Source organism: Corvus moneduloides, chromosome 1 (assembly GCF_009650955.1).
Source record: "Corvus moneduloides isolate bCorMon1 chromosome 1, bCorMon1.pri, whole genome shotgun sequence".
Taxonomy (NCBI): Eukaryota; Metazoa; Chordata; class Aves; order Passeriformes; family Corvidae; genus Corvus; species Corvus moneduloides.
In genome coordinates this window covers 129395153-129408583 of record NC_045476.1, presented here as the reverse complement: position 1 = coordinate 129408583, position 13431 = coordinate 129395153, and the positions used below count along the sequence as shown (strand labels likewise).

The window sequence follows — 13431 nt, the reverse complement described above, 5'->3', positions numbered from 1 at the left end:
CTGGTTGAGAGTGTCTTCTCTTCACAGGAAAGGTTGACTTCCCTTACTCTTGACAGAGGGATATAGAATTGACTTGAGCATACTCCTTCAGAATATTTATGGATGAACATAGTGCTAATCATACAATTGTGCTTCATGGGGGCAAAAATGACATTGAGAACTAAACCAAAATGAAATTTGAGTTTGAAGATTGGCTGGTTCTTTCCCTGCACTGCACAGTCAGGTCTGGCATTCACTGCACGCTGTTGTGTGTCTCATAACAAAGCTCCAAGGAACACAACTGGATGTGGCATAAGAAAAGGAGACATCCCAAACTTCAAAATTCTGCAATGGTTACTACTGAGACTGAGGGCAGGAAAGAGCTTCAGACCTAGCTCTTCTCCTCTCAAGAGTGTGGTAACTGAAGAACATGACTGCCTTTCCATTAAAAGCAGCAGTGTCCTGAGGACACGGTTTCTGCTCTCACTGAAACTTTTTTACAGGATGATTGACAAAGTCTTTTGGAGTGAGCACACCAAGGACTGAGACCCCTCACTAGTCAAGAACATTCTGTCTCACTCTGTGTGTGGCAGTACGCACAAAAGATGCCCAGACAGAAATGGAAAACATAGCAATGTTTCTAGGTTTTTGCAGAAGCAATGCACTCAATAAATTGCAAATGCAGCAATTCTGTTCATTTGTTCTTAATGACAATAAAGAAGATGCTTGGAAGGAACCCATTAACCAAACAGATTTTTTCCCAAGATTTGTTAATTTCTAGCAAGAGAACTGACAAAATCATCACTAGCAAAATAGAGCTGGAGACATGAAAGAAGAAGGCTTGACACTTCATCGTCAATGCCATAAGCTATTAATTTCTCTCTGAAAATTCAGTTTAACAATTTTGATTCAGGAAAGATGAATGTGCATAGCAGGGAAAGTAAACATGAGCTGTGGAAAGTCTTTCTGGTTAAGCTGGAAAGGCTGCAGCCAAGATATTTCCCACTTAACCTTCATCAAGGAAAAGGTCAAAAAAGGCCAATATGTTTAAGCAGGGCACAGGATGGAACAGAACAAAACTTCCTATGAAAAAGATTTAAGTTCACATTCTTTTGGCCTTCATTAAAACTATTCCACATCACTCCACACTTTCATTTAAAGCAGTTTCCTGACAGCATTGAACACAAGATGTTAAAGTATCTTTTAATCAAAAGATAAAAGTGTAAATGGAAAAGAATTTGTATACTATACATGAAACAGGGAAAATTATGAAGGACACAAACAGAAAAGAGAAATAATAACTTTAGCCTTTGCAAATTATATAATCAGTCTTATGCAAGGTAATCATCCATCCTGTGTACTTCCATGTACATGTACTCTAAGTTGAACAGCTACCAAGACACATGTGGCTTTACCAAAGTGGAAAATTTTTGTTTTCTATGAGGCTTCTAAGGAAGAAAGAATTTTCCTCAAGCACTACAAAAGAGATGGAAATTAATGTTGACAGGTATGTCATTTCCAAACTGCTTAGAAAACAAAATAGCTCTGCTTTGATACTCTCCCCTCCCCGTGTTCATTACAGCAACTGGACAATAGAATATAATACATGGTAAATGCCACACTCAGGATTTCTCCAGGAAGAACAGATAAATATGCCTTTGAGCAGACTGATATGTGAATGGATCAATAGATATGTGCGACAAACACACAGAAATGCTACTGAGAGAGAAAAAGAATATATTTTCTTTCCATCCTCCACTCATCAAATCTGGTCTGCATTCCTTTGGGATATCTATCAGTCACGATTCAGACTCCTACTCTGTCTATTTTAGAAGTTCCCTAGTCTCTCAGTCTAATATGTGATGTCTCTCTCGCCCTACAGTGTCAGCAAGGCACTTTCTTTCCCACCTCAATTTTCATCCTTCATTGTTCACTATCACTGCTCCTATTAACTGTATATGTTGGCAATTCATGATGAAGCGGGGCAAAAAGCTTCTTCAAACAATGAGAGTGGCCCACACTGAGCTTTGAAGATAAGGACTGAGACATGGGACTCCTCATTTCATACCAGATATGACTCAGCAAGGTGTCTGGAAGAGACGGGTGAAGCATTTTAGGAGACCTGCTCTGCCTCCCTGGCTCTCACCCAAAATAACTGCAACACTTTTTTTAGAGATGAGTTGTTTGACAGTAGGGTATGATTTCAAAAACCCAGACTCATAAATACATGCATTACTGAGATCAATTCTGAACTGAAAAGCCCAGCATATTCTTCTACTGTAGGCAGGGAAACACAGCAACTCTGGCAGCCACTCGTGACTGGAGACTAAAACAAACCAGTGAATATTTCAATAGCTACCAGATTCAACACACTGGTACTCCACATGTCTGTGTCTCTTTTCTACCATCATGGTAGCACTAGTGTCACAGTTCAGGCTTCAGTACTGGGCTGTGATACTGCAGCAAATGTAGAATGGCCAAATTGCTGTTGCTTGTTGTACTGTTGCAATTGTTGCTGAATTGTCTCTGACTGAAGGGTAAATATTCTTGTGGGAGATGAAAATTTGCTCTGCACTGGATATTGCCCTGGGGCTCCCAAGGTGTGTGCATTAGTCATCTCCAGCAGAGGAGTGAAGCAGACAGGTCACAGCAGCAGCATCACTCATCTGAATCCGAGCTGCTGATGCTCATATTGATGACCTCATTAAAATGTACACAGTATGTAGGAAACAGCTTTATTCAAAGGAGCCTTGAAACAGCACCCAAAAGCAGTGTGATAGGTATATGAATATGATTGCAGAACTCCCTCAACACAGGTTCAAGCTCCTCAGCAAGTGATTCTCTCCAATAACCCTGTGGATTTCTTAACAATGACTAAGGGTTCTTACACTGCATATAAAAGGAGGAATACACAAAGTACGCCTGATATTCTCACACTACAAATGCTCTACAGCTACCAGAAAGAGCAGTGAATTCTCCAGGCTTACATACAAGGTATACAGGGTTCTCAAAGCACGCAATAAAAAGATACAATTGCACAATGTCACTTGTCCAAGACAGCACATGCATCAGTTCTACTTAGCCATGTCCTTGTTTTATCTGGCTTTTGCAGACCACTTTGCATGTTGGCAACTATTATCCTCTCTAAAGGTTTCACAGGATTTGATAGATGCCCTCTTTGTGCTCTGGATCTCCATGGTACCCAAGACCAAAACAAATAGCTGTAACACATACCTATTTCTTGAGAAATGGTTATACTGCATCTCAAACCCTTCACAAGTTGATGATGTGCAAAACAGTGCAAAATTTGTGGAGAGAAAATATTTGCAGAGCCATTAAGTGAAAGGGAAAACTGGATGTGAGCTGCAAAGGATGGAAAAAATCTAAAAATTTAGGTACATCTTTCAATACGTCTCTATAGCTTCACATCTTCCTATGTTGAACTGCTATTTTTTTGACGACTCTGGTGATCCCTGACTATGCATACCACAAAGGCTCTTCATTTTGCCCTTCCTCACTTCAGAGGATCTCTGCTTTAGAGGAATTCTCCATACCAAGAAGAAGGAAAACAAAACCCAAATTCAGTGGCCTCTTTCCCGTAGTTGAGTTGCAGAGCAGTAGAGCACAGGAAGCCTTCCTCTGTGACCTTGTATACCAGCAGTGGACTGAAGTTTACAGTGGTATAAAAAATACCAATATCCTACTGATATAGAGATAAAAGAAACTACTGGAATTCCTGACAGATACGTGTGTTCACTTCAGAACATTTTTATTGGTCTAACTGTGGTAGTTGTCTCCCTAAATCCTACCACCTCCTGGTGGCCAAGCAGGTAGTGTTACAGTCTCAGTTCATAAACTGGCCCTAGATGTAAAATAGATAACAACAAGGTAAATTCACTTGTGCTTTACTAAGGACACATTCAGGATTTCAGGTAATATAGCTAAAATAAAATAGCATGGAATGACACCAAAGGAACCTTTGTTCGATACTGCGTCAAAGGTTGGATTAATGCATAATTCTTTATTGTCACAAAGTTACCAAAACCCAAATATTATTCTAAAATCTACTATTCTTAACATTTTTGCAGTGCTTGGGGGGAAAAAAAGTGTTAGTTTAAAGGTATCCTGTGCTGGTTATTTACAGGATGTTCAGCTTCTTGTTGCACTACTGTTCTCTAATTTGTCACTGGCATGCCCCTAGGCAGTCAAGTCACTGGGAGATAATCCTCAAAAGACTTCGCATAGGTAGATCCAGAAACATGTGTCCTGAATCTTTTACATTTCTGTCTTCCTTCCATTCTTTGTCCAACATCATATTCCTCTAAGATCATCCATTATTCATCACTGTGATTTTACTGCATGTAGGCACCATCACCACCATCTCTGATTCCCCTAAGCTTTATCTGCCCCGCAAGGCCTTTGAAACATTCTTTAGGTAACAACACTGGGTGATTTTTAAAACATTTTTCTGTAACTTATATACTTTACATTTAGATTTTTTTTTGTCAGCATAACCCAGCAATAAAGAGGTGACACTTTGGAGGAGTGCAGTGTTCCATTTCCACAGTTAGTACCAAAATTACATTTAATCTAAGTATCCTAGTCTCTTCAAGTGAATCATATCTCCAGTGTTCAAATGAAAGTATCTGCTTCATGCATTCTTTTGTGGAAAGTACAGGAGACACCTTAAAACCGTGTAGGAATTACGTCACAGCTGTTCAAATACAGTGTTTATCATATCATCTGTGGGCCAACCAAGAAACTCAAGATGGTATCAAGTTCTTCCAGGTTAAGCTCCTTAGCAATCCTTGCAAAGCAAGCGAGCTTCATCCCTACATATGGAAAGAGGCAGGTGCCTTTGAAGATTTACAAAAGGAAATCCTGCTTTCCTAACTGCAGTGCCTGGAGGTCTTCAGGGGGACTCCCTTCATTGATCAGAGAGAGAACATGCCTTTAGGTAGCTGCTGTATAAGGATTTAAGACCCAAGGGGCACCTTGGCTCTGCAGGCTGGATCCCACCCTCAGAATTTCATCCACCTTTTTAAAGCAACAGCTGAGCAGGCGTTTCTGTTTCTTTCTCTTTTCTCTCCACACTGCTCATTAGCTACTCTCCAAAGCCTATTTGTTGGGTTAGAAAGACAGAAATGGTAAGGGAGGACTTTCCATATTTTGAGTGACACTGCAGCTATTCTCTAAATAAAAAACGATAGGCTTTCACTAAAAGTGCACATTTAGCCTTGTGCTTGTGATGACACCGGCACAGTCACACTTCTACTGTAGACACACACAGTACCCCAGTTTGTGGGTTGAGGTGTCAGCAAGTAGTTGAGTATCTTACAGCTCACACTCCCCTAAAGGGTTGGCCTTGTCTCTCCGCCTCACCCCAAGCCACCAACTCCAACCACTTCTGTTGCAGCATGTGGACCCTCTGTCCACTTGCTGAGATGAACCAACTCAGTAGGCAGGCAGCCAAGAGAGCTTCCCGCGGCTCTGGTGAGTTCATTCAGCACTCCAGGAGGTGAGCCAAGAGCCAAACCTGGCACAAGGAAGGAGATGGGAACGCACTGCTGGAGGCAGAGGATGGGAGGATCAAGGATGGGTTTCTCCAGGGCAGCTAGCTATTCTGCTGTCTGAGAGGAGTAAAGAAACCTCACCCTCTGTTGCAATAAAACCTCTTTAACAAAATGGGAGTTATCAGACGACCGATCAGAAATTTCAGGGGGAACTGATTATGGTAAACCTCAGGAAAAAAAGTTGGGTTGTTTTAATTGTCAGGGATGACATGCACAAACCCACCTTGTTCACACAGCCTGCATGCACTTACAGAGAGAGATTTGGGATTTCTGTTAGTTTCCTTCATGTTTCTGGAGCTGCATGCAAGCCAGCTGTCTCAGCAACCAGGAGGATTAGGTTTAAAAAAACAGAAAGCAGAGATCTGAACTTCTCACGTTATATCTTGACTCTTACACTTGAAGCTTTACAAAGAAGGCTAAATATCTTGAGACTACTGATAAAAGTCAGGAGAGTTGGCAGTTTTGCTGACATTTATGGGCTTGGCAACATATTTTTCTGTTTTTAAGTGAAAACAGACAAAACAGTGCACATGGTAGAATAACGAACATCTTGGCACATTGCAATTACAATACTGGAACAGACCACTATTCAGTTTTAATAGATGCTTTTGGAAAAACAATCCCCTGTGTTCAGCTCCCTGTTACATTTATTCTCCAGAACTCTAGTGCCAAAAGCTTCCCCATCTTCTCTGTGGGCTTTCCAAATAGAGTTCACCTCCTGTGAAGCACCACAAAAATACAGCTGCTGTCAAGCAGCTCCTCTCCTTGCTTAAATGGGTTAGAGTCACATCACAGGGAAATGGCAGCATGCAGTGCCATAATTACATTCAAACCAGGAGAGGATTTTTTTTAGAGTATAACATCACTGACTTTCTAGTCTTTTGCTTCCATGTAGAAACTTCATGAAGTATTCTGTGGAAAATCTAGCACTGATCTACAGTCCAGATTTCTATAGCACAGTATCACATCTAGAAATCTTCCAGTATAAATTCCAGCAATACTACCAAATTTGCAGGGTCCTATAAATACTATAATGCAAGATTATATTTAATTGTAAGCTAATTTTTCTACAAATGAAATAAATAAAAATAAAGAAAATCACGATAAAATCTTGGGTGTAAAGATCAACTATTACAAAAAGTGTTTCATTGTAACCAAACCACTAGTGATGGTTATGACTGGGAAGGTTCAGAGCTCCAGGATTAATAGAGCACACACAGTAACAAAGGCTTACCAAACTTGTCAGCAGATTCTGAAAGTGGGAACTAAAGTTCTGGAAAAATCACTGATACCAAATCTGCTGTGTGCATAAACCATAAGATGAAACAAGTATTAGTTTTCTCAGAAAATAAAAGTCTTAAGACACCTAAAATTAAAATGAAATTACTCTCACCAGCCAACAACTTTCGAGTATGAACAAGCAGCAATGCTAAACAAAGATCTTGCAGGGGCTCCCAAAAACAGTCTACTGACATAACTGAAATACGCTAAACTAATTCAGCTAAAAAGTGTCTGGTTTGGCAATTCATTTATTAATTACTGTGCTGCATTCTGAGGTGACACTGCTTAGAGCCTTGAATCTTTCCACTTTACAGCATCCTCTCCAAGCACATGAGAGCGTTGAACTTGCCCTTCTTGGTAAGAATAACAATGGAGTTACTGCACTCTGATCATATGGAAATGATGAATTAGCATTGGAGCAAGAAAAGTGAAAGACAAAAAAATTCCGAGGGGGGCAGGAGAGAATATTACACTGCTGATCCAGCTGAAAAGGCAGAGTGATGACTTAAGGCTTGTTAAAGGGAGAAGCAGGATGACTTGCTGCCACTACTAGGGCACAGCACAGGGGACTGTATCCCCTCCCAATCCCTTTGCTGCTTTCCACACATGTAACTTCTCAGGGACAAGGTCTACAGGTAACGGCAGTGCAGGGACAGCCACAACTCAATAGATTTTTCACTGTGTACATACAGCCCCCCTACTTCATCTATAGCCCACTCACAGCAGCTCTACCTGTGATGGAGGTGTTAGGAAACTCTAGTATGAGAAAGACAACTACTGGGTGACACGGGTGTCACAAAGCTCTCTTGTGAGCTGTGCTATTCAGTGCCTTCTGATTTAATATCCCCAAAATCTCCAAAGACAGCAGTTAAAATTTAAACAGGCATTCTGAAAAGACACTCCTGATCCCATTATCGGTGTCGTGGATGGGATTACAATGAGGGTGGTAATGGTGGAAATGTTTTAGGAGAGATCTAGTATCAACAGCAGGAGTGGCCACTAATTGGATTCTTTCTGTGTCACCGCAGAGTTGTCACGGGACCCTCGTTCTCTGTTGAACACTGCAGCTCTCAAGGCACTCAGAAAGGAGCTTTCTCAATTGTTATCGCATCAGTCTGCCTTCCCACTCAAACACAAATCCCCCAAAGCTCTTTCTAAAGCTGAGGAAATCATGGAACCCATGACTCCCATGACATCTGCAACAAGTGTCCGGCCTCATCAATGTGAGAATGGGCCCTGACATTACACAAGTCTCAAACTCCTGATCCTGCATGAACATTTGGTCATATACATATAAAATATCAAGTGCAGGATGTAAGTTAAACAACGCTAGATAAAAAACCTGCGAAGTGTCAAAATAGTCTGCAATAAAGTGTTCTAGCCAGAACAGAATTTGCAAATATTTCAAAATATTTTTTTCCATAGCTGTCTAACGTCCACTGTGTGGGTTTTATAATGGCTTGCACATTTAGGAACACTGTCCCCAGCATCACAACATTTTAAATAAACTGTTTTTATCAGTTCCTGACTGGAATAAGAGCTGTTACTATAATTTTCACACTGTTACTTGCAATCTCTAGGATACTTCTGGATTTCCACATGCAGGTTTTTCCTAACGACCTCTAATTTAACCTACTTTTTGAAGGTGCATTTACATGCCATTTGGAAATTCACCAAGGGGTTTTTTTCAATGTAAATTACACCAATCATAATTAATTTTTTTCCTCTGAAACAGAGACAAAAATCAATGAAAGGCCAAGGAGATGTGCCAAGAAGCAGAAACTGAAGTTGCATATTGTGATGTAACAAGCTCACCCACCTAGATTATAAAGTGCTAAGAAGAGGAAGCCCCTGACAAGCAATAAACTGACACATAATTAAGACAATTCAGGGCAGAACACATTCTGGCTGGAAAACATTTTCTTGTGCTCTACCTAACTGCTCTCAGAGCAGTGAGAGAAAAAAAACTGGGGTGACACTTCGAAAACTCTGTGAAGACAATAAGTATCCCACCTAATCTTCACTAGCTGGGGGAAAAAGAAACACACCGGCTTTTGTGCAGTGCAGGTTGCCTCACATCACAAACAGAGTTGATAGTACAGACATGCCTGGTATGTTCAGCATTCCATATCAAGCAAAGATGAATTAGCCGCAACAAAAATGTGTTACAGCTTTCATGCAGCAGTTTATGGATTTTTTTGTACCTCTGGAATTTTTTACCTTGAGCATATCATGGAACTTGTACGGTCTCAGATCTTTTCCTAAGATTATTTTTATCTCACTGTGAGGAACATCTTTGTGAGCTCTGAACACTTTTACAGCTGCTAGGATGCTAATGGGAACTTCATGTGTGTACCCAGCACAAGTGCTCTCAGGGAAAAAAAAGCCAATGTCAAAGGAAGGTATGTAGAAGTCACCATAAATATGTCTTTGAATGTTTACCATCTGGAACAGTAGATTACATTTTGACAAGAAGCTGGACTGCCCTGTGGGCATTGTCTTTTAAACAGCCCCATCATTATAAAGGAAGGAAAAACATGATTTGCTGTTCCTAGTTTCTCAGCAAGATTTTCTGGCAGTGCTAGAGAAACTAGTTTGGGGTTTTTTTCCCCCTAGTAAAACAATAACAAGCTGGGCATGTGTAATTAGCTATGCACTTTCTTGAAAAATATGGTTTCTTATAGATCATCCGATGTGTGATCAGTCACAAAGAGGGATGGGTTTCACTTAGGCAGTGACAGCAGCATGCTCTGCAGCTCACAGTGCTGCACCTTAGCTTTGCTGGAAGTCTAAACCTCTGTGTGCCGAAGCTGGCATATTGAGCTTCTCACAGGACACACTGGGAGAAAGAGGAGAAATCCAATATACAAGACTTTAACGTGGAGCTGTAATGAGGTTTTCCTTTGGTTTTGTTTTTCATTTTAAGCTTGTAAAAATTTCCATGACTTTTTACAATGAGAAAGTGTAGACTGAGAGAAAAAAAATGGTCAAATTTATTCACATAAATCTTGGTCTGGTTGTGCAGTGATTTTTGGGATTTAGCTAATTCTCTGTTTCAAATTGCTGTGGATGACTTCTGAAGACACATTCCTACTAAAGAGTGTGTTTGAAAATACAAACTGAGAACAACCTGTAAAGGGGCCAAATAGTCTGCTCAAGGAAAAAAAAGTTAACAAAAAAGTTGGTTTGAGTTAAAAATATATGTGCAACATGAAACATGAGTTTATGGGCATTGTTTTGCAGTTGAATACCAAAATCACAAAGCACCAGCTATAAATCCCCTTGCTCAGCCTACTAAACAGATCTTATTTCAGAACACATTATATACAGTATTATATATAGAATATCTCACCTGTAAGTGGTGAGGACAGTGTTAGATTTCTTTCTCAAGTAGGAGGCCAATAATTCATAAGCACCAGAGGTATGTGACAGTTAGTGTGAAGATCTGTTATAGTGCAAAAGAAACAAAAAATTTTATTACTCTGCACAGGAAGACAGAATATATATACAGCAAATTTTTAACTAAAAAGCCCCAAACCAAATAAAAGGAAAAATAATCCATCTTCTAATTTCTCCATCTAGATCATTTAGAACAAAACAATGAAAACATCTCCTCTGAGAAGATAACATACAGTAATTAGTGATAACATTTTTGACTTAGTTAATTTGCTGGGCTTCCCACGCTCCAGACATCAATGAACTTAATAGCGGAATTAAATGAAAATGATAGCAGAGTACTTCCATAACTAATTTCTAATTACATTTCTGCCCCTCTTCCTTCCTAAACATAAATTTTGCCTACTTCTAATTAACACTTCAGATCACTACTTTAAAATCTATAAATACAGCGAGTCTTTAATGATCCATTATAGTGATGCTACTTAGTTTTCAATGACATGTAAAACTTCCACAAACAGATCTGCAAATGAATTACATCCATCTGCTCTGCTGCAGCTGCAAGAGCAGCATTACATTGTACCCTGCCTTTCCCTACGTTCCTGATTTTCTCTTAACTTTATGCCCATGTGTAAGCCAAATCACCTCGACGCCGATCATCAGGAGCCCAGGCAGGTCTCTATAAAGGAGTCTTCCAACTTTACAGACATCTCTAACGCACTTTCAAAACAGTCTGGTTTGCCTCCCAGCTGAGCCCCAGACAGGCTGCACACTGCTGAAGCATCCTGCTCCAAACCTAGGAAATACTCTGCCACGGTTGCTTCTCCCTCCCTCCCATGCAGTTTCCACGGATGTGTTGGAGCACGGCGGCGTTTGCACCCGCAGACACCGCACCCACCCGTGCCTGGCCGCCGCTTTCCCCGCGCCGCTCCGGGCACACACGTGTGCGCCGAGCGGAGAGCGGTGCCTGCGGGGGGAGCAGAGGAGGCACCCGCAGGGCTGGGATACACCGCTCCAGGGGAGATTTTCCAATCTACACCTCTGAAAGCGTGACCTTAGCGGCGTTAAGAGTGTTAGCTCTATGAAGACAGCCAAGCATCAGGCTGTGCTCGCTGTTATCTGTCAGCCGTACAATAGCAGCATTGATAAGGCAGCAGCAACTGGCTTTGACAAGTGTGCTGTGCTAGCATTCCTCTGAAAACCGTGAAGGAAAAAAGGAGAGAGAGAGAGAGAGAGAGAGAGGCATGAGGTGCCTTTTACTTTACCTGAACAAAGTGTGGGGTTTTATTTTTCCCTCTGAGCTGCTGGAAACGATTCCTCCCGCTTCTCCCCCAAAGCTAGGTATTTCTTCTTTTGCTTGCAGCTCACACTTGGGGAAGACCACACAGCTCCAGCAAGGCTGCCTCTCTCCCCTAATCCCCACTCGAGTGTGATGACACACACTAACCCCAACCATCTGTTGAAACACGTCCTCAAGCACTCAGCACAGTGGTGTGTCAAGACGGGCTGCCCAATCCAATCGCTGGGGTTGGGAGGCTCTTAAGGAGCTGGAGGCAGAGACAAGGGCAGAAACTGTAAGACTGAGAACTCTTTAGCAAAGTAACCTGAGATTTTGAGAAAGGGCTGCTATTGAAAAAAAGAGCAGAAGGGGGAGGTACTCGCGGGAAGGTAGAGGGAGTGGATTAGTCTGGTGGCCAGTTGTGTAACTTCTCACAACTCCTTGTATTCCCAAGGGACCACTGGGACCCCTTCGCAGTGGGATGCACGGAAGCACAAGAGCAACACTAAAATGTTTTTATGACGGGTCTATTGAGGGCAATCTCCTCTGAAAGACGCTTTTCTAAAAGAGATAAAAGATGCAGCTTGAAATTCTGATAAAGTGCTACTGCGGGAGTCGTTTGCACGGCAATGTGACATCTGCATCCCGAAATCCCAACTCCTTACCGTGCCGCGGTTACCCCTTGGCTGCTTCCAGCCTTCCTGGGAGAACGGCGGAGAGAGGCTAGAGGAAAACCGGGGTGCGGGGAGAGGCGGGGAGAAGAGGGGATATCCAAAGGGCAAATATTGCTGCTTCTGCACACAGACATCTACGAGTCCTTCCCCCCAGCCCGCGCTTCCCGGGACGCGGGCTGGCCGCCTCCGCTCCCCGGCGCGCCCAGCGGCTCGGTGGCCCGGCGGCACACGCTGCTCGCCCGCCCGTGGCCGCTGCAGCGGCCGCCCCGCGCCCGCGGCGTTGCTGTGACAGCTCCGCGCCCCGCTCCGCGCCCCGCTCCGCGCCCCCGGCTGCCGCCCCTCGGCCGGGAAGCTGCCCCCAGCCTGTTGCTTCCCCCCTTCCCACCGCTTCCGCCACCACCGCGCCGCCCCGCAGTGTCGGGATGCAGCCGCAGTTTCGGGATCGCTGCCCTTCCTCTGGGGACCCGTCACCGCCCCAGTCGGGGCTGAGGGCTCCGGGCATGTGCCGCGGCAGGTCTGGACTGTGTCTACTCTGTGCCTCAGTTTCCCTCGGCCTCAAAGCAAACATTATCACACCTTCCTCCTTCTCAGGGACACTGCCAGGAAAAATCCACTAATTTACAGAAGATGTCCGGGAAGGATAGATAAGGGACACAGAAAAGCTGCTAAGTGCCAAAGAAACAGTTATTTCCTTTCCCCCCCCCGTAATAGGATAACGTGGAAGAAAGACTTAAAATCTCAAGGGTTTTTACCTCATTACGAAGTGCCTGACTTGACACTTGCATTAAATCTACATTTCACATTATGACAGATGTTGTGTTTTCTTTGAACTGAAAGGGAAGGACGTTGTTTTGGCATTAAAAGTTACTCTGAAAGTGTTAACATCCAGCTTGAAGAAAGGTTTGCAATTGTGAAAAGACACACTTTGCCCAGCTATATGAAAGCCGTATGAGAGTCTTGAAATGTTGATTTGGCTTACTTGTTCTTTAATACCTTACACAAAGCTGTTTCTGAAAGACTAGTGGCAAAGTGAATACTTAATAAAATGTGAGATTCAAGAACTGGGGTCTGAGCCCAGATAGCTGTTAGCAGAGCTGACTGGGAAAAGAAAGAAAAAAGAAGAAACTGTAGTCACAATTGCATTTGCCTAAATTCTTCCCCGAAGTGATGATACAGTGTCTGTTTCAGCCTATTACTCTGAAGCTGCTATCACAGATGTTTGGTATCACTAAAACACTACTCCCTAATC

The 13431-nt window shown here is 42.6% G+C and overlaps 1 protein-coding gene across 10 annotated transcripts in view; it reads right to left on the bottom strand.

Moving 5' to 3' along the window:
- Positions 1-12373, bottom strand: part of SULF1 (sulfatase 1) — a 124759-nt gene extending 112386 nt beyond the window's left edge. For 8 of the 10 annotated variants that reach the window (XM_032127226.1, XM_032127183.1, XM_032127217.1 and 5 more), the window contains exons 1-2: positions 11495-11822; positions 10186-10278 (exon numbers count right to left, since the gene is read on the bottom strand). The gene's annotated coding sequence lies outside the window, so the exon portion shown is untranslated. Of the gene's footprint in view, positions 1-10185; positions 10279-11494; positions 11823-12173 lie in introns of those variants that run through there. The other 2 variants (XM_032127193.1, XM_032127259.1) reach the window with 2 other exon arrangements.
- Between the last annotated feature and the right edge of the window lie 1058 nt (positions 12374-13431).